At 36.7% G+C, this 22,672-nt stretch overlaps 1 long non-coding RNA gene across 1 annotated transcript; it reads left to right on the forward strand.

The window, feature by feature from the left end:
* The first annotated feature begins 914 nt into the window (after window positions 1-914).
* Window positions 915-2,358, forward strand: LOC127096937 (uncharacterized). Its single transcript, XR_007792875.1, has 2 exons — window positions 915-1,108; window positions 2,144-2,358. It is a non-coding gene; the product is annotated as an uncharacterized LOC127096937 (long non-coding RNA).
* Window positions 2,359-22,672: the final 20,314 nt, after the last annotated feature.

Genomic DNA, 22,672 nt, shown 5'->3' on the forward strand with positions numbered 1-22,672 from the left:
ATTTTTCAGGAGGAGCTATCTCAGTCTTTATCTCCCGATGATACTAAGGGCATACTTAGTCGGGCATTAGATGTCCTTGAGTATTCTGGTCGGGTGAAGGGTAAGGGATTTGGAGTCACTCCGACCTCCCTGAGTATTAAAAAAGGAAAGGCTCCTAGTAATCGGGAGCTTCATGCAAGATTGGAAGCCATGCAAGCTGAGCTTGATGCATTGAGGAGAGAAAGAGAGGCTAGCGCCTCAACAGTATACAGAGATGCTTCGGACAAAGACAGTATCAACTGTACCTTTCAGCCGAACATTCCAGAGGTAATTACATATAATTGTCTTAAATTGAACTATTTGCTTTAATTATGTATTTGACATATATACACATTAACGATTTCTTGTTATTATTGGTTTTAGGGCATTTCCCATTGTCAGCTGTATTTGTCGTCACCATACTATCGGATGGTTGGCAAGGGAAAAGTGCATAACGTTAGCGGAGTATTACTCCACACTAGAGAGCTCCCTGCTGGATGTTTGAAGGTATCAGTTGATATTGCAGTTGAGCCGAATGCAGCATTACCATATCCTAGCGATGATTCGGATGCAACAACGGTGCACGAAGCAGTAGGTTCGTTTGTTGCATGGCCGACAAACCTCATATGCGTAGGATATGAGGTATGCTTAAAACTTATGTTAACTTTAATGTGTATATTCAAAGTTTAAAATTTATGCTTAAAATTTTACTTACATATTTTCCTTGGTTATGTTAAATAGACTCCCACAAAATCCAAATCAAAAGATAATGCGATTCCACGGCATACCGAGTCCACGGTTTCAAGAAAAGAGGTAATATACAATTATATGACATATATTCATGGAAGTTGTTACATTCTTAATTTGATCTAACTATTTATATGACATGTAGCTTCAAGAAAATGAGGTTAGCAATGCCTCCGCACAACAAAAAAAGGAGGTTAGCAACGCCTCCGCACGGGTAAAAAGTTCTGGTGCTAAGAAGACCGTAGCTAGGAAAAAACCTACCACCAAGTATAGGTCGTGCCTCAGGACATTTCTAGAGATGACCGATATACCGACCGGAGGTGTTCGGACTGTACATATGGAGGTAGGGATTTTCGGCTTTGATTACGACCAAATGATTGGTAATGAAGACTTCATGCAAGTTTTTAGTCATGAAGAAATCGGCGTCACCGTTGTCAATACATATATTAGGTAAATCCGGTCTACTTTGTTTTATTAATTAAACAACTTATGTTAATGATGTTTACTTTATGTTAATCCGGTTTACTTTATGTTTCAAAAAAGGTGTTAATGATGTTTTTATATTAGGTTTTTGTATGACAAATTGATGCGCCCCAATGGTTTGGACGTGTCATTCGGATTCTTAGCACCCGCGACCGTCAACTTAGGTTTAATCTTAAGTAGACCGGATACCGTGACGGAGTACGTTCTTCGGATCCTCATGGACAATAAAGATGCGGAGAAGTTGTTTTTTATACCGTTTAATACCGGGTTAGCATTTCATTCTAAATTCATCTATTATAATTATTTTCCAAGTTACCATCTAACATTTGCCTAATCATTACAGTGGACATTGGTTGTTGCTCGCAATCAATCCTATCCGAGAAATTGTGTATTATCTTGACTCGTTAGGAAATGATTGGACAACATACCCGGATATGAAGGTCCTAATTGACACGTAAGTGAGAATGTTCAAAATTTTTCTTAGTTTATGTGAATTGTTCTAATTGCTTCATTTTTATTTTATTAGCGTCCTACAAGCTTTTCGGGCCCAACGAGATATCCAAACCTCAAGGAGGGGCGCCAACTCCATTACATGGATTAAAGTGGCGGTATATTTTTAATTACCACATTTTTTATTATATTAGTGATGACACTTGATAAAACTTAGGATTTATAATCCATATTTTTTTTTTCATATGTAGTGTCCTCAACAACGTAATCAAATAGATTGCGGGTATTTCATGTTGAGGTTTATGCGAGATACTCTTGCTTTGGGCCGATTAAAGATTCCCACCGATGTATGTATTTCTAACTTATGAGTTATTTTTATATTTACACATATCTCATATAATTAAATAGTTGGAATTAATTCAAAATATGTTATATTATTATGTAGTACTTTGATGAATTCAAGTGTGCATTTTATATAAAGGATCAAGTGGACGAAATCAAAGAGGAGTGGTGTCAATTCATGATAAAGCTCAATGTTTGTTCATAAATTTGTGTAATTAATGTGTACATTTGTAGTATATGTTATGACTTGTAAATGTGTACATAAATTTGTATATATTTTGATACATTTAAGGCAAAATTGGTTTGAATTGGTATATATATATATTTGTTAGCCAAAAATTGGTAGAAAAAAGGCCAAAATGGCATATATAAAATGTGATAATTGTCTGTCAAAATCTGGTTGAAAACAGGTAGAAATTCTGGTTTATAAACCTGGAAAAAATGTGGTTTAAAACAAAAGCTTCAAAAATTTTCGTATACCTTAGACAGCGCTTTTGTAAAAAGCGCTGTCTAAGGGGGGGATTAGAAAGCGCTTTAGGCAAAAGCGCTGTCTAAGGGGGGGGCTTAGACAGCGCTTTTTGAAAAGCGCTGTCTAAGGTATACCTAAAAAAATTAAAATAGGAGGGTCTTAGAAAGCGCTTTTGGCCAAAGCACTGTCTAAGGGGGTGGGGCTTAGACAGCGCTTTTCAAAAGCGCTGTCTAAGGTATACCTAAAAAATTTAAAATAAGAGGGTCTTATAAAGCGCTTTTGGCCAAAGCGCTGTCTAAGGGGGGGGGGGGCTTAGACAGCGCTTTTAAGATTTAAAAAAGCGTTGTCTAAACCTTTAGCAGTGGAGGTTTAGACAGCGCTTTAAAGCGCTGTCTAAGGCTAAAAAAAGCGCTGTCTAAGGTCTTGTTTGTTGTAGTGCGAGTATCGTATCACAAAGATTCTTGTATTATTATTAACCTACTGAAATCGATTTGGGAAGGGGGGTTTATGGTTTAGGGATCGATTAAGAAAACAAAGTAAATAAGTGATTAAAATAAGCAATTATAAAATAAACAAAATCTACTATTTTTGGTTTTCGGCAAATCACTGGTCTTACCTACCAATTCCCTAAGCGACTTCGATCTCTATTCATTTCAATATCAATTGACAAGTGCAATAGATATCAGACAGATTGATATTCCTATATTCTGAATTAAGCAAACAGATTAATACAGTCGCGAATTAAGAAAACACGATTTGCAAACGCGATTTAACGACAAAGCGACGTAAACAGCGATTAAAAATTAGGAATACAATCATACGAATTTAATCAAAATCCTTCCATAAAATATAGATTAAGAAAATGATTTTTCATAGAATATAATTAAAAGAGAAACAAAATTTAATTGATAGAATAAAAACCTCAGAGCGTTGGAAACTCGATTAAAGCAGATCAACTTTGGAAGATTAGTTCCTCATCAGAATCGTACACAACAAAACGTTTATCGTGAATAGTGTGTGAAGCTACTTTACCACATTTCATCCCTTTCAACAAAATAAGGATTGCACTTAGAATTCAAACTGGGCCGGAAAACATAAACCCGACCCAAAAATGACCCAAAACAAATTATTTCCTAAAGTACGAAACTTCAACAAATTAAGTGAGGCTTTTGCACTCCGAATCAAATTTTGGATTCAACGTGAAAGTTATAGCTCTTCATCTTAGCTTTCTAACACATATCAGAAAGTGCAAAACGGCATCCCATAGCTCCAATTATGATCCGAACAGTAAATAGGTATTAAATAACCACTAAAACTGAAAACAACAAACGAAAATAGATTAAAGGCAAACATTAACTTAAATCATAAAAACATAATAAAATAGTAAAATAAGAAAAACCAAACTAGGGAAACGCCTAAGTACAAGTATAGAGGAATGTGCATCAAAATGCACTGATCAGTGACCCAACTCAGTTTTGATTCGTGGCCTATAATGTTGAAACTTGCACATATCACTTTGGGACCACTTCTCACGCGTGCAAACTAGTTACCCATGAACAAACGCATATAAAGACAACTTGAAACAACATGAAAAGCTTCAAATGCATGAGTTTTGAATCAAACTTTCACACACTCGAGATCTAAAAATTTCTCACTCAATTCACACAAATTCGAGCCAATTCCACATGTAGATCCTATTTCATTTCCTATAAATAGGGGAAGCTATTGCATTAATTTCCTAGCTACCAAAGCAAAAGAAACACTGCCACCATTGAAGTTTGATACCCCTAAAAACAATTTACATTCTTTTTCGATTCAAGCTCTTTTCCTTCCAATTCTTTACCCAGAATCCTTCATAGACATCCTCTGAAGGTGTTTGAAGCTTTACTTTGGTCTGAATCTTTCTGCAATCTTGTTTTCGGATCCACCATTGTTGACTTGTGAAGATTCAACCGAGAAGGTAGATACGAGTTACCATTTCAAGAAAACAAGTTTCCATTCTCTTTGTGAGGTTCCACTGATCAAAATCACTAACCTACTTGTCATTCCTTTTTGATATTAATAATTTAATTTTACTTTGAAGGACTAGGGTTCTTCGAGTTTCTGAGCAATTCTCCCTGCTCAGAGCAAATCAGTTGCTCTAATGCAGGGAGACATGAACGATGCGGTGTTTCACATCTGAATCCATGTTCGATTCATGTTAAAAACACGAGTTCATGAAGTTGTAAAATCAAAATATGGAGGTTGAAGATGAAGCTGTGCGCGCGCTTTGGAGCCAATTTCAAATGTCCCAGCCAATCAGCGTGTGACACCTCTCATAACTGCTGCATTTTAATTATTTATTTTTTCTTTTTATTTCATTTAATTCTTCTTTCTTCTAAAATTAATTAAAAATAGTTCCCTTTTTATTTTTTAATCCAATTTTTTTTCATAATTCAATAAAAATATTTTCTACCTCATACCTTTTTTTTGCATTTTGTTTAAATCATTTTTGCATTCATTTCATATTTTCTTTTTAATTTTATTTTTTCATTTTTATTTTAATCATTTTAAAACCTTTTTGACCCCAACTTTCGAGGTCAAACTTCTCAGATTTTTGTTGACCTTCCACATTTTTCTTAGACTTTTATTTGATGCTTTGACCTCTCTTTGAGATTTTTCCTTTTATTTTCTTTATTCAATCAATATTAAATCATTTTAAATTAATTTTTATTTTAATATTTGTTTACCACTTGTTGTTTTGAGTTGACTTAATTGCTTGGTTGATAATTTCTTCCTTATCTCAAATCATTGATAGATGGACTTGAGGCTGATCAACCTTCTTTGATTCAAAATTGTTGGTAGATGATTATGAATCATCTTCAATACTTTGCATCAATGTTAGGTTAACCCTCGATGCACCATATTTTGAGTCCTTTTATTTGAGGATATAATGATCCCATGTAATTGGCTTGGTCCTCTCTTTCCCTTCTTTCCATCTTCATTTCTTTCCTTTGCTTAGCTCATTGTGGGACATTGGTGTTTGAGATTAAATTTGTGTTAATTCTCTAACTTGTCTGACACATACATTTTCATTGTCCCGACATTATTGACTAACCACTAACTCCTAACATTACTCTTTCTCTTTACATTATTTATATTTACATTATTGTCATTTAATTTAAGTCATTTAAGTTTATGTCATTTACTTAATGCACTTTAATTTCATGTCGTGTTAACATCATATCACTTCATCTTACCATATTCATTTGTTTCTCTTATCTTGTTTGGTTTGCTTGTTAATCTTAATGAATCAAACCATGATAAAGTAACTTGGACCTAATCCTAATGATATGCTTGATCTAGAGTATTGAAGACCTTTTGGACTTTGTACTTTGACTTAGTATTTAGGCCATTTGCTTGACTTGAAGTGATCTTAGATCCTGAGACCTTATGGACACTTTAACTTGCTTTTGTTCTTGTTGAACCCTTGGGTTTTTATGTGTTGTTTCATCTTCTTTATGACTATTTCCTCTTGCATTCATCTTCTTAGATTTAGCACACTCATACAGACACATTGCTTTCTCTTGGGCTACCTAACAATGAGACATAAGATAATACCTTGTTTGTTCATCAATCATACTCCCTTTGATTTATCTTGATCAAACTGATTTTGATTAACTAAATTCGTTCATCTATTACACTCCCCCCTTGTCCTTGTAAAGTGACCATAAATCCCTTGATCACTTGATAGAACTTGCCTCTGTCACTTTGGAGCATCAGCCTCTCAACAAGTTTAAACCCCTCAGTGGATGACAACTTTCATCAACAGTCAGTCATATGACTCATCCCCACAAGCATCTTTGAGACCATGCTCCAACAACTTATCAGTCACTGACTAGGCTTGTATGCCACGAGCCTTGAGAAATAGAGAATGATGAGAGGGGGTCTTGCCTAGACTTGTCTAGAATATCTTTGGCTACAAGACAAATGACCTAGTTGCTCATAGTATTTGCCTCTATTCATAGACTTTAGAGTAACTCTAGTTGGTTCACTATCAATTCTTCCCCTATCCTCCGTGGCTCCTCTCTTCATATCTTCTTGGTTTTGACACCATTTACAATCATTTCTTTGACGTTTGACACCTTTAGGGTTATTCCCTAGGCTGACACCTTTATGTTTATTCTCTCTTCCTTCCCATATCAGTCCCTGGGCCTTGGCAAGACCTTTGTCATGTGAGTCTCAGGCTTTAACAAGTTTCCTGTTGGTTTAAACACCTTTTGCAGTAATTTCTTTGAGGGTTGACACCTTTATGGTTATTCCCTCTTCCTTACCATAGCAGTCCTTGTGCCTTCGTAAGACCCTTGTGATGTGAGTCTCCGGCTTTGACAAGTGTCCTGTTGGTTTAAACACCTTTTGCAATCATTTCTTTGAGGATTGAAACCTTTATGGTTATTCTCTGGGTTGACAGATTTATAGTTATTCCCTCTTTCTTACCATATCAGTCCCAGTGCCTTGGTAAGTTCCCTGTCATGTGAGACCCAGTGCTTTTATAGGTTTATGCTTCCCTTTTTACCATGTCAGTCCCTGTGTTTTACTAAGACCCTTGTCATATGAGTCTCCGACTTTGACAAGTTCCCTTTTCCTTGGTTTAAACACCTATCTTTACTATATCAGTCTCTGTGCCTTGGTAAGACCCTTGTCATGTGAGTCTCCGACTTTGAAAAATTTTCCCTTTTTGTTGGTTTAAACACCATTGCAATTCCTTTTCTTTTAGGACATACCTTTATGGTTAACCCCCGTTTATTTTGGTTTAAACACCACCCCAATCTTATCTTTTTCTCAGTCCTTGTCCTCCGAACTACGGAGCTCTGACTTTCTCATTGCACTATGAGAATACATATGCATGAGGATGTGAATCCTTGGCAAGCACTTTTCTTTCTTTTCCCCCTTTCTTTCTCAAGTTCTCCGAACTACGAGGCTCTGAATTTCTCATTGCACCATGAGAATACGTAGGCATGAGGGCCCAATCCTCCTCGAGCATTCTTTTACTAGCCCTTTTTCTGTTTTACAGGTAGATGAAGATTTCAACACCCATCCAAGCAAGATCATTCAAGATGGTTCCCATGGAGTTCCATGGATGTGACGGGTGCTAATACATTCCCTTTGCATAACTGATTCCCTTATCCGTTTCTCTGTGTTTCTTTTTCCCTTTGGGTTTTATCAATGTTTTCCCTTCCCTCTTTTGGGATAAATAAATTTTGGTGGCGACTCTGTTGTACCTTTGAGCATGTGATGCGTTCGTTGGGCATATTTCAGCTACCTTCAACAGTCCATGTGGATTCGATCTTTTTTATTACTTCGATATTATCAGTATGCTTGCCGAGAAGTCATCAAGTTTTTGGCGTCATTGTCGGGGACTATTGATTTTTCAACAAGGCGACCTTTGTGCAATTGTTTTTATTTTTATTTTTAGTCTTTTTAATTTTTGTTTTAATTTATTATTTATTATAGTGCTACTGAGGTATTTTTTGTTTGTGTATTCCCAGTTCAGGATCACCATTAATTCCATTGGATCCAGAAATTGAAAGAACCGCACGTGCTCTCAGAAAATCAGTTAGATAAGCAACTCTGGATGGAGGAAGACCAGAAGAAGAGCAACTATCAAGTTCTTCTTACTCTGAAGAAGAAGTATGGCAGTTGCAACACCCTCACTATGGTGGACTACTATAAACAAACTGATGAAGGACACCTTTCTAGGGGGTTTGTACCAGCAGACCATGCTAACTTTGGTATCAATAGTTATGTACTTTCAGGTTTTAAGAGAAAATCCCTTCGACGAGAACGCGATTAGAGGCCCATGGGTGTATCTTGCACACTCCTATGAAATAACTTCAATGTGCAAACCTATTGATGTTGAAGGTGAGAAAAACAAGAAAGGGGGGTTTGAATTGTTTTTGGAAAATAAGCGTTTTTTCAGACAAAGACCACACAAGGAATTTATACTGGTTCGCTTATAACACAAAGCTACTCCAGTCCACCCGGCCAAGGTGATTTCGCCTTCAATAAGGACTTAATCCACTAATCTTGAAAAATTATTACAACCAACGTCTAAGAGAAAGATCTCTTAGTCCTCTCAAGTATACAGACTGCGCAGAGTCACTTGAGGAAATAAAGTAATAGATAAAAAGGACTTTGTAATCTAGAGTGCTTCTAGGATAAAGCAAATATTACAACAGTAAGAACAAAAGAATGTTTCACGTTCTAAGCAAAAGCTTCGTGAAAGATTGAGAGAGAGAGAGGAAAAGGTTTATGTGCGTTGGTGTGTCTCTCAATGCTGTTTGCTGTCCTTTATATAGAGGTGAAAGGATCGTTGAATTTGATGGCAGATATTTTATCTTGAATGGAAATTAATGCCATAACTTCTGTTGTTTCTTGCCAAAAAAATTTTGTCTCCCTGAATAACTTCTTTCCAATAATAGATTCTTTCCATTTGAATTTGAAGGTGCCGTTACTCATTCTGAATAAGGAAATCCATTATTAGAGTCTGTGTTGCTCTGTTAATCCGAGATTCTTAGAGAGGTGACTTTAGAGCTTCTGATAGTCTGATATCCCGTTGCTCAGAGTCAGAAATTCTAGAGCGCGCTTTTTCTTCAGATGCTTCTGATATTCTGATCCGCTGTTGCTTGGACTCAGAACTTCTAGAGCGCGTTTCCACTTCAGATACTTCTGATATTCTGATAATTTGTATCTGATTTTATTCTGTATCTGATGACGTAATCAGATTCCTTTCTTCTTGTCTTAGAATCCTGCACACTTAGAAACTTTTCGTTAGAGTGCCATTTTTGGTTTCATCCTTTGTTATCATCAAAATCCTGGAATTTGTTGTAGAACAATTTTTGTTCTTACAGATGTCATTGAAGACCAGGTTAAATTGAGGTTGTTTGGGTTCTCACTAATTGGAAGGGCGAAAGATTGGTTGCTTTGCCTTCTGAATGGAACAAACCAGACTTGGAAGGAATTGGAGGATAAATTTCTTGAAAGGTTTTTTATTACTACTTAGTTTACCAATCCCCGAGCATAAATTGTTAATTTTGAGCAGTAGGAAGTTGAGTCACTTTTTGACGCTTGGGAAAGATTCAAACTCTTGTCGCCCAAATTCCCAAATCACAACATAAATAATATAGAGCAAATGCAAAACTTCATCAAAGGTCTCAAGAATCAAACTCGCATGTCATTGGATGCTTCCATGGGAGGTACTATCTGCAAAATGACTGAACCACAAGTAAAAGACCTCATTGAGAAGATGTGTATGAATGAGTAGCATTCAAAAAGTGAGAGGTCGGTCAATCTTGAAACTGTGGGCATGAATAAATGTATGTTAGCTCTTGATACCCATGATGCTCTTTTAGTTCAAATTGAATTATTGAATAAAAAGCTAGCTGAAGGAAGCGTATGTAGAGCTAGCATGAGCCAGGTACAAGCACTTAGGTGTGGTTTTTGTGGAGGAAAACATGCGAACATAAGGTGTTCATTGGAAGGAACAAGTGAGGAGGTCCAGTTTTCTAATTTTCAAAACAACAACCCGTATTCCAACACATACAATCCGGGTTGGAAAGATGACCTAAATTTTCGTTGGAATAATAATCAGAGTTCAGATGCCAACCAAGGGATGCAATAAAGTCAACAAGCTCTATTTCAAATTAAGCCATCATAGTTGGAAGGACTTTGCAAAATTTCATTAAAGTTACTGAAAGTAGCTTTGAGCAGGTAACTAGGAACCATGAAATTTGGAGCAGAAACCATGATGCATCAATCAAGAATTTGGAAGCTCAGACTGGTCAATTATCCAGACAAATAGATGTTTTTGCCAAGCTCAAGTGGAGGATTCACTAGTAACACCGTTGATAATACTGATAATGAAACATGTAAAGTCGTGGATACGTATTTTGGGGTAGTTACGGAGAATGATAAAGCTGAAAGAGTTCAAGAGAATGAAACCGACAACAAGAAAATAGTAGAGTTAGAATCAAGGTGAGGAAGAGGAAAGAGGAGCCACCCTTTATCAATTTATAGATAAAAATTCTCCTTGGAAGAGAACTGAAATTCTGGTATCAGATATGAGATGTCAAAGGTAATGTCACGACACTAATATCTGAACAATACAAGCAGGATAAACAATAAAGAACAATAATGCAAGAGACACAAGCAATTATTAACCCAGTTCGGTGCAAACTCACCTACGTCTGGGGGCTACCAAGTCAGGAAGGAAATCCACTAAACAGAATCAGTTCAAAGACTCTCAGTAAACAACTTCAAGTTACAATCTTTCCACCTAATCTCTACCCGTGTGACTTCTACCTAAGAACTCTTAGATATGAGATCCTACTCACTCCCCCTCAATCACAGCAGTGATATAAAACAAGAATTACAATAAAAAAAAGACACTCTTCAAAGACACATACTTGATCTTACTTAAAAGCTTCAATCAAGTAAACACACACTCATGCTTCAAAGCTTAGAGTGGACAAATTACAACTCAAAAATCAAACCAATTCAATCATCTATGGATGAATTGAATGACTTACAATTCACACAACCACACAAGACTAAAACCCTTATTCTCTCTCAATATTTCGTTTGTTATTTCTTGTGTATAAAATCAGGTTTTCCATGTCCTTTTTATAGAAGCAATTGGCTGGGCTTGGACATCATAAAACCCTAAAACTATTTTCCATTCATATCTTACCATGAAAGTTGATTATATCTCTTTGGAAAATAAGTCAATCTAGTTGTAATTACTGACTGATAGCGTGTTCAATCATCTCATCAATCAAACACAGATTAGCATTAAAAACGCAATCACATAATGCATAACATTCAGACTGAATGTTCCATATACAGATGTCATGACATCGGATCTGACATCTCAGTAAAATCCTGCATAATCACATTTTAAACATTTTACAGGTACAAGTTATCTTATGTCAAGACAACACATGTGACAACTTGTGAACACTCTAGGTTTTACCAAAATTGTTGCCAACACAAGAACCAACAAACTCCCCCTTTGGAAAATTTTGGCTAAAACATATATCAATCCATTTGTTCACAAGAGTATAAAACATATTGTAAGACCCTAATTTTGACCCTAAGATCCCTCATGGCATCATATCATTGCTCAGTGCATTGCCTCAAGGATCATAGCATGTTTAGCTCCTTAACCCTAGGGTTAGGATTTGTGCGAGTGGTTTGAGACCACCAAGCATGCTTGTATTGTATATTATTGCTTTTATTATTTTGATTACTAACCAAAAGCACAAAAATATGTCACTAACTCTTTTTGTTTTGAAGCTCAAGTGATCATGTGCTCCACAATGCTCCTAGGAGGCTCCTAAGCCCAATGCAATGGCTAGATGAAGATGAGAAAAAACATGAAAATGGTCCACAAAGTTCCTAATCATCAGATATGTCTCCCAAGTATCTCAATTTGAAAATTTTATCAAGATAATCCAAAGGGCTTGAGGATTGTTTCCCAAGGAAACCCTAATTCAACTGTGCTTTGACTGTGCCTTGCTCATGAAGCAACCTCAACCTATGATCAAATTTAATCAATGGAATTTATTTCATTAATTATTTTATACATATATGAGCCTATTTAAGGATCCTCAATCATTCATTCATCAAGATTGGAAGTTTGGCCTTGAAAAGTGGACTAGTCAAGTCATCTGACTAAGCTGAGGATCACTGAGATACAACTTGTGATGTATTTGTCAAATGAAGATGACCCCAGGATCATAACTGTTATTAAGAACCATATGAACAACTTTCATGTTCACCAAAAATAGATTTGAAACTTGGAAGGTCATCATTCATTTCAAAACATTATAGGTCATTTTGACTGAAACCCTAATTTTGGATCAACTTTCTAAAGACCTAACTTCCTTAATTTTTATGATTTTGAGGTGAGACAAAATGCATTGGAAAGCTTAAGATTTCTAATTCAAATGTTATTTTGGATAAAATTTCATTATACTAAAACAAATACATGTGATAATACAAAACATTATAGGTCACTTTGGACCTAAGTCATTGAATTTGAAAAATGCCCAACTTCAAGTGCCCATAACTTCTTCATTAAAAATCCAAATGATGCAAAATTTTAGTCTAAATTGATCATCTCGAAAATATCTACAACTTTTATGTTGGAGTTGTTTTGATTTGAAGCTTGAATCATAGAAACAATGGGGCTTGAAGATGCTTGCTTTTGGTGAAAATTTTCAAAGGGGAACTTAAACATGTTTTGTGCCCAAACTTTCACAGCCAGTTTTCATTAATTTCCAAATTCCAAATGAATTTTTGCCCAACATGACTTTTGTTCCTTATTTCAAGAGCTTTCCAACCATTATTCACATTAATTTTTTTGACTTTCCATGTGTGAGTTTCAAAGAGCTTTCTTTTTATGTCCATTTTGGCATTTCATGATATAACTTGATGTGCAAGCTTGTGTAGTTCATTATGCATGTCCAATTCATTTCCACTTGGTATCATCAAGGATTTGCACCCATCATTAGGCCCTACATACGCTTGTACAGGCCCATGGAAGGAGAATTCAAATTCCATGCACACGAGGGAATCATGCCTTGCAATCCATTTCAGCTATAAATAAGTGTTCATTCTCATTCAATTGGCAACCAAGTGGAGATCTGAATTGCTGCTGAATTGAAATCCCAACCCTCACTAAAGGAATTTTTAGTTTTCTCTTTCTCTTTCAAGCTTGAAGTTCAACATCATTAGTTGATTTTCAAAGCTCAATTCCTTAACCTATCATCACCATCACACTTCCAGAGCAAAAGCAGATCAAGATCTTGGAGAATTCGTGGCATTTGAAGCTTCATTTCAGAGGTAGAACCTCAAACTTTTTCGATCTAGATCTTGCAATTCAATGTGAATTTCTTTGGTTTATGAGGTTTTCTGAAGTCCTCTCACTTGAGGCAGGCCAGTGGTGGTCTTAATTGTTCAAATTGTGCCATTCCAGTTGACACACCATGACTTTCAAGCTCACATTTCTCTCTAAATAGGAATGGTGAGGATGATCCATGGTTACAGTGGTGATGTACATCACCTAAGCTTCATTTTGATGTCCTTACATTTCATTTTCATTATAATTTATTTTCCTGCGCGTGGTGGCCGGAGATTGTTGGATCGCTAGAGAAGAAGGTGTTTTCCACCGGCTGCACCACGTGTGCATCTTCAGAACCATTGGATCATGCTTCCACGTTATAATCATGGCCATTCCTTGTGTTTACTTATTTTAAATCATTATGCTGCGCGTTTGACTCCAGCGTACCATGAATCCGCGCCTCTGAGCCATTTGATCATGCCACGTCAATTAATGAACTGATCATGTGGCGCTGAATTTTTTCTATTATTCCTATTTTCTGATAATTTCATTTAATTCCTTTTATTTTCAAAAATTCATAAATATTTTATTTGAAGTCACAAAAATATGAGACCAATGCCAAAAAAAATCTTGAAAAATCTAGTTTCATATTTTGATTTTTAATTATTTTTGTGACTTCATTTAATATTTTTTGTGAATTATTTGATTTTTAATAGTTTTAATTCATTTTTAATTACTTTCTGATATTTGAAAAATCCAAAAGTATTTTCCTAACACCTATGGATCATGATAAGTCAATGAAAAATAGTCTCATCAATTTCTTATTTGATTTGGGATTTATTTGAGATTTTAATTCATATTGTGTTATTTTCCATTGTTTTTAAATAGTTTCTGATTTCAAAAATTATTGAGAAAATTTGTCAAAGTTTGTTTAACCATGTTAGACCTATGAGAATTTAATTGGACTTGTTGAAGTTGATTTGAATTAAATTTGAGGTTTGGCCATATTTTGTTCATTTTTTTTTGCATTTATTTTTAATTCAAAAAATACCAAAAAATTATGGTTGACTTGTTGACTTGTAATCTTCATTTCTTTTCTGTTTGGCATTGATTGATGATGACTTGGTTCACATTTGATCAATTGAGTTTGATGCTTGAATTCTCTTTCCATCCATTTCACCTTCATCCCTTTCTTTTCATAATTTGGCCAATGAGTTAATGTCTTATGATTGGTCTTAACAAATGAGAGGTTTAACCTTCTTTGATCCAAACCAAACTCAACTTGATCCAAGATCAAGTGAGTTGTTTTGTGTCCAAGATAGGTTGCTTCTTGGTCAACCGAAAAACCTAAAGTCCATACAAGGCCCTTCCCCTTTTGTTTTGGCATGGCAAGTTTGTGGAGCTTGGCTTACTAGTCATGATCTCTAACTTGTGTTTATTTGCCTATAGTTTTATTGATCAACCTCAGATAGGTGTGACTATTATATTAGTCCACTTACGATTGCTTAACATAGCGCTACATTGTCTTATGACAAGCTAACATACCTATACTAATTACTAACTTTAATTTGAGCATTTAATTTCTTGTAATTTACTTTTAATTCCATTTATTTCTTTCTCATTTATTCATATTACTTTTCATTTTTCTCACTTGAGCACATATTTTATGTTTATGTCATTTTCCTTTTGCTCATTTGAGCTCATTATTGTATATAAATATATTGTTGTCTTGTGTTTGTTTTTGTGTTTGATTTGTGTGAACCTAATGCAAAAAGGAGAAAGGACTTAGAATTAGGATTTACCTATGCTTAAAGGAGTTCAAGAGCAACTAGGCCTCATGCCTTTAGAATGCTAAATTTGTTGAAGAGCAACTAGGCCTCATGCCTTTAGAATGCTAAATTTCAAAGTTGACTTTAAAGGACTTCTCATCTAAACGTATTCTTTGTCCATTCCTATTATTGTATTGTGAACTTTTTGATGTTTGCTCTTGTGAGATAGGGATTCCATCTTGAGATAGTAAAGAGGACCATTGTCATGAGTAGCCAAGATAAGAGAGAGACAAGCCAAATGGAGATCCTAGAAGTTTGAATCCAAATCGTTTGATTGCTTGATTGTGTGCTAAGTCCAAAGGAAAGGAGCATCTTGAATCATCTCTATGATTTCAAGAAAATGAACTCCAAGGGTTTTATCTTCTCCCTCTTATTCTGTATACTTTAGGACTAGCCCTTCTTTTCTCCTCCTCACTCTAACCTAAGCCAAAATTATTTTTTCTAAACTTTGACTTTGCTTCAAACTAGAAACCTAGGCCTTAAGCCTTTGACTTTTAAAAACCATTTTCATCAATGCTCATTGTGAATAAATCTTAATCCAACTTTGACTTCATTTTGTAAATAAATATAACTTGTAAATATAACTTATTTCAAGTTGTTTTTGTGGTTCCAATGGCCACCCTATTAAAACCTTTTCATAAACATTAGTCATAGATTTGAGTTATCATAGTGGTTGATGTGAATCTCACCTTATCCTTAGTGATTGGATTATAAGTCTTCCATACTTATTATAGGGTTAACCCCTCACTAGTATGTTGAAGCCTTCCTCACATGGTGGATCGTTTGTTTAGGTTGAGTTTTCTCCCTTTGATAACAAAGGACCTTAAGGCTTTTGGTCAAATCAATTCACCAATCTTTGAGATTTTTACCCCGAACTACGAGGTTTTGATCCTCCTTTGTGATGGTACGTAGGCAATGGTTCCATCCATTCAAACAACAAATTTGTAAATATAATCTATTCTCTTCTCCTCCCTCCAATCTTTTGCACATATTTTCACAAAATACCAACCTACAACACATATTTGCAAAAAGGATTCCCTTAGAGTACTAAGGATGTTTTGGGTGCGCAAAACATTCCCATTGCATAACCAACCCCCTTACCCGGATCTCTGACATTTTTATTAGTTTTTGATTTGATAAAACTTCTTACTTGGCTTTTGTTCGCTTTTTAGCCTTTCCTTTGGACAAATAAAAGTGCGGTGGCGACTCGAATTGTATGTTTACTTTTGGTTTAGTCAATAAACCTAAAGGTAACGAAAACCCTGCTACAGAAAAGTGGCGACTCTGCTGGGGACTCAAACACTTCCTAGTGGGTTTAGCCTACTTTTTGCTTGTGTGTTGTATGTTTATATTTATTGGTGACATGTTTTTGTGCAAATTTGGGATGACTATATTGATTGTAATGTATGAATTGCTTGATATATTAATTGCTTGTATGCTTGGTGGTTTCTTGTGAGATGAGTTCTATACCCGAACTCGAGTGCACTTATGATCGGAGAATGGCATAGTCTTGTTGACTTGTGTGGAGTTATTCCTTAACAAGTTGACTTGCAAGCCCATTCGCTTGGTGGAGGTCTTGTTGGGATCAATAATGTCACACGAGTAGTCGTGGTTAGGCATTACTCTTTCCAATATAAACCTTAGAAGCCAAGGACCTTAGATACCTAGCCCATCTTGGCCTATTTTAGGATGTAGTGCGAAGGTCGTTCAAGTGTAAGATTTGATACGATTGTTACGCAATACTACACTCATAAGAGTCTCTCTTGAGAATATTTTTGGAATACGAGTAGTCGTTTTATCCGATAATATCCGAAAGATGAGATGATGACTATGGGGACCCTTTTAGAACATGATTGTCGGGTTTAACCATAGTACACTCCCATTGGGTGGTTCTTAACCCAGACTCCATGCTCGTGACTAACAACAAACCCTTGATTCGCGGTTGATCCGTTCTTGTATATCCTCAATATCAATGGAACTTGGGTGTCGATAAGGTGTAAACCATAATCCACCAAAATGGATGATTGATATTGATGATGACTTGAGCCATCCCGTGACCTTTGTGTGGTGTGACTGGCTTGATCCTTGAGTGTGATTGTTGCATCCATGCATTCATGCATTCTTTTGCATCCATATTGTAGCACCTCAAATTTGCACCTACCTTTTGTACATAAATTTTCATCATTAGGTCATTAACATAACATAGTCCACTGCATAGCATTGCATTGTCCTTTGCCCAAGTGCAAGTCATCAGACAAAATTAGGTCAAGATGATCAGGGAATCAGTCAATCAAGCAAGCATGTGCATTTCTCAAGGAAACAAAGCCCTAGGGTTGGTTTATCAAGTTCATATGATCTAGGGATCATTTTGAAGTGGTTTGGCCAAAGATTGGATGTTCAGAAGTCATCAGTCAAGCTGAATTTCATCTGAAACCCTAGAAAGTCAACTATGGTCAACTGTGCCTAAATTCATGGATTTGAAGGTGGGAGGTGGTTTGAAAGGCTTCATTCATGTCCATACAAGTCTCATTTGACATTTCAAAGATCAAGATTGAAGAATTTGAGGTCAGATAAAAAGTTTCCAAAAATAGTAAGTGACCTGTAATTTCAAACTGCCAAAAATGGAAAGGTCTTCTCCTCAAATTTACATCATCATACAAGCTTCAAATGGAATTTTGTCCAACATGAAAGTTAAATATCTTGCTCTCACCTTTCCAAAAAGTCACGGAACACCCATTTCTCATTTGTGGTTGGCAAATTATGATCAAATCATTTTCAGGAAAAGTTGAACTTCAAGGAGGCATAACTCTTGAACCATTTGGCCAATTTGAGTGATTCTTTTTTGAGCAAGTCACATTTGACATGTACTATCATGATCCATCATCACATTTCATCAAAAATCATCACATCAAAAGTCCATTTTTCAAGTGTTCATTTTGCATTTTGGTGGGAAAAAAGGCCATTTTGAAAAATACACACAATTTTCACTCCAAATCACTTCCAACAGCTTCTAAACAGAATTTGTGACTTGCCTCAAATGCATTTTTACTGTTCCATTGGTTCTATTTGAAAAAGGGTATTTTTGCCAAATTGCATAACATGTTCATTTGCACTAATCTCATTCACTTTGCCTAATCATGATTAACAGTTGGATTAACACATCATATAAGTTCTTAATTGTAACAGAAATCACATTAACACATTCATTCTCTCAGATCCAAATCAAAATCTCTCAAATTCTCTCAATTTTGTTCAAAACTTTTTTCACTTTTCCATCGAATTTCACCATTGCCTTTGCTTTGTTCGTGCTTGATTCATCATCTGCAGGTATCATTGAAGTTCTGTTGAGGCAAGGAGTGAAGAAACCTTGAAGAAATCGCAGCTGTTGAAGTTGATGAGCATCCATGGCAATTTGAATTTGGAGCAAGATTGAGCACAACTGAGCCACGATTCTCCTTCCATTCATCAACATAAATATCAAAGTGCATCTGTTTTCGTGTTCCAAGGCCAAACAACATCGATTTCACAACTGTCATCAAATTAAGGTCAGTTTTCGAATTCAAGGATTCATGAAATTGATTGATGATTTGGATAGATCGTACTTAGTAGATAATTCTGCAATTCGTTTCACTGATTTTGGTTGAGAAATGAGAGAGATATGTGGATTTGAAGTTTCATACATGATTATGTTTTGCTTCGATTCTTTTTAATAATGAGGAATCAGGCTAAAATAATTATAGATCCATGATGTACACTGTGAGACCTTTCCATTGATATAAAGTTTGTCCAATTTGGTGGAGATTTGTTCTTGGACCTATGAACATGAAGAACACATGAAGAACATTCAAAAAAATTCCAGAAAGTGCTTTTTGATCCAGTTTTCGCGCTACTGTTCATGGCCAGCGTGTTTGAGCGCCTTTTTTTCAAATCCGGACCTCCCTTCGATCCTTGCCCACACCGTTTCCACATTTGGCCTTTCCATTTTATTTTCACATGCTCACATGATTCACATGGCTCCATTTCACATTTTTTATATTTTTTCATGACACTAAATAATTCATATCTCATTCAATTTTTATCCAAATCACATGCAATTTTTTGTGGAATGATCCTGGTGATGTCCTTGTTTTTTTGATGATTTTTAATAAATTTGTGCACGTGTAGAAAAATTAATTGGCTATGGTTTGTTTTCACATGTCCTTTTGTGCACCATGCTTACTCTTTTGATCATGAAATAATGAGGCTTCATTAGAAATTCTTGAAATTTTACATGTGTGTTCTAGACACCTTAAGGAGCATTTTGATATGTGGTTTGTGATTTTTGAGTTCCTGGATTGAGAGATATGCTATGATCTTTAGAGGTGTGACAATTTGTGTCACACCATTTCATGTCCAACTTCTTGATTTTATTTGCCATGCCATATGAACATGAATTGAGCTGGATTTTTGCATGAGGATACTTCTGGATGTTAAGTTCGAATGTGAATTTTTTCTGGAATTTTTGAATGCATTTTCAATTTGATTGAGATTTTCTCCCCTGCTTGACCAATTGTTGACTTCTTGTGAGGCTTGATTTTATATGATTTAGGAAATTCTGGTGGTTTACTGGATGGACTTGAAATTTGGCATGTGTATTATAGACATCTTGAAGTTTGCTATGGATTTGGTCCCTTTTATTTATCATGCTTGGTCTCTGTTTTATGATTGCTTGAAGTTGATGCATGTTTTGATGCCTTGTATGAGCTTGCTTGAACTTGTGTTGACTTGATGAATTTCATTGACTTGCTTCCCTTGATCCAAATAAGCTGAAATTCGGTGTGTAGGTCATGTTGTGAATGCTGTTTAGCCATGAATTGTTTGGGGATTTATTGAAATGTTTGTGAGTTGATTTGAGTTGAGCCATTCTGTTTGGTCCTTTGAGGTTCTAAATTGCATGTTTTGTGCTCTTTGCTTCATGAAATGTTGTTGATGAATGATATGAATGTGAAACCACTTGGATTTGTTTCTTAATTGTTTGATCTTGATTTCGGATAAGTTTCATGTTCTGTTTTGACTTTTTGATCTCATTTTGACCCTAGTCTTGTACTAGTGGTTTGTGCTCTCACATTTGAGCTTTGTTTCAGGTTTAAAGCACAAATTGCTTATGCTTGATGATGTGCCTTCAATTGGAGTTGGCTTGTTGCTTGTTTATGACTAACTTGGAATTTGTTTTGTAGGTTTTGAAACTTGAGTTTGTGCCATGTGGCTTGCACCTTTGTGCATTGACTGTTGTTTGACTGTATAGTTAACTGTTGACCATTGTCTGTTTGCTTATTGTTTGAGCTGAGTACTGATTATATTGGATTGATTTCAGGTACCTTAGTTGCTATAGTTCCTTTGTGAACTTGATTGTGCTTTGCTTGCTAGCTTGAGCACTGAGGTATAATGATCTCTTCTCCATGTAGTCTGGAAGACCTGACCTGTTACTTGGCCAGGCACCTGTCTGAAGTCCTCCTTAAGAGGCGATGTTTGTGCTTGTTTATTTTTGTCCCCAAGCAGGAAAAGACCTTTGTTAAGGCAATTGGCAGACACAAGAGGTGTGTAGTCCACCTCCTGCTATTCTGTTGAGTCGTCCCTTGGCTCACATCACATGTTGATGCCTTGTGGACATTAACCCCAAGATCTACAGTTGAGTCAGTGTCATAAGTGTAGAAGGGTTCCCACTTTCTGGACCCACACTTCATTGTCTTAAGCTCTCCCTGACCAGGGATAAGAGCTGTGAAGTCTAATCTTCACTCACCTTTCATCAGCTTCACCTTGACTCTCAATGTCAAGGTTAAGAGCTAACATCACCCTGATACAGTTGGCTTGCTCTTGCAGCCTAACCCTTGTTTGAGCCCCACTTGGTGTGTATATAGTGTGTGCTATCTGTGATTGTTTGCTTTGTTTTTGCCTGTGCTTTAGGATAGCTTGCTCCATGTGCAAGTTAGCTAGAAACCTTGACTTAGGGATGATTTTGCATGATAACATCTAGGCTTGAGTCGTAGTCTCCCTAGTTGTGTCTCCCTCTGTTATCTGGTTAGGCTAGTCCTGTGTCCCTGCGTAGGGGAACTACGTCGCCCTGATCCTCATACCAGATGAGGTACGTAGGCAGGAGATGAGCTGATCTCTCCGGGCGCCCGTTTGTTTTGTCTTTGTGTGTGTCAGGAGATGGATGTAAGCCCAGCGATTGGCATTCCGTATCCTCTTGTTGTGTGCTTGGAAGCTTATATAAGTCCAGCGATTGGCATTCGGGTTCCAGTGTGGGTGTGTTTGGTTCGGAAGCTGATATAAGTCCAGCGATTGGCATTCGGGTTCCATGTTTGCCCGTGTTTGTGTGGTTTTGTTTGGCGTGCGTGAGCCGAGCTACGGATGCTCTGATTTTTCTTAGTCCAAGAAGATACGTATGCATAGGATGCGATATCCTAGCGAGCATATGTTTTTCCCCAGTCCGAACTACTTCGACTCTGATGTCTATGCTTGATAGACTAAGTAGGCCCAGGATGCGAGATCCTGCCGAGTCAGTCTTGTTTGTTTTCTTGTGTCTCTTTCAGCCAGTATTTGTTTGTTTTGAGCAGTGTTTTAGCAACCATTTTCCTTCCTTTTGTGCGTGGATCCCGTCGAGTACGACGAATGCGTAGGGGTGCTGATACCTTCCCTTCGCATAACCGACTCCCGATCCCATTCTCTTTGGTCGCGAGACCATGCTTTTTCCAGGTTTACTTCGAGCGTTTCCTTCCCCTCTTTGGGATAAATAACGCACGGTGGCGGCTCTGTTGTCTTTGTTTCCCGCCGGTTTTTCGCGTAATGCGACAACTGGCGACTCTGCTGGGGATAAAGAGAAGTTGACCTCTTGCTGGTCCATCTTCCCCGAGCAAGTCTCTCCTAGCGCTCTCTAGGTTAGGGCTTTGGTTGCTTTGTGCTATTATTTATTGCATTCATTCATTTATTGTTTGCATTTATGTTTGCATTAATGTTTGCATTCATGCATATTCATCTGCTGGCTGTGCTGTGTTCTCTCTGTTTGGGGTGGGAGTTACTCGAGCGGGTGGTTCATCTAGGAAACCTAGGAATAAAGTGATTCATGGGAAGCGGGTGGTATGCGCCACTTAGCGGAACATTGATATCACGAGCAGTTCAGACCCTGGTGGGATATTATCGTTACATACTTCGGGTGTGTATATGATGATATTCTGCGAAAGGTTATTTATGCTGCGTTTCTTTCGACCTTACCCTGGCCTAGATGACTCCCGTGAGTGGGGAGGGAATGATCATTATAACAGGTACAGTTGGTGACTTGTTGGTGACTTGTGGTCCTGTTGGTGACTCAGTTCTCCAGATTAGGTTCAGATGACAATGTATCAGTTGACTTTGGGTTTCAGATGAATTGTGATACCAGAATTCAAGCCGAAGCTTTGACCCTGTGCCTTGAGA

This window comes from Lathyrus oleraceus, chromosome 6 (genome assembly GCF_024323335.1).
Source record: "Lathyrus oleraceus cultivar Zhongwan6 chromosome 6, CAAS_Psat_ZW6_1.0, whole genome shotgun sequence".
Lineage (NCBI taxonomy): Eukaryota > Viridiplantae > Streptophyta > Magnoliopsida > Fabales > Fabaceae > Lathyrus > Lathyrus oleraceus.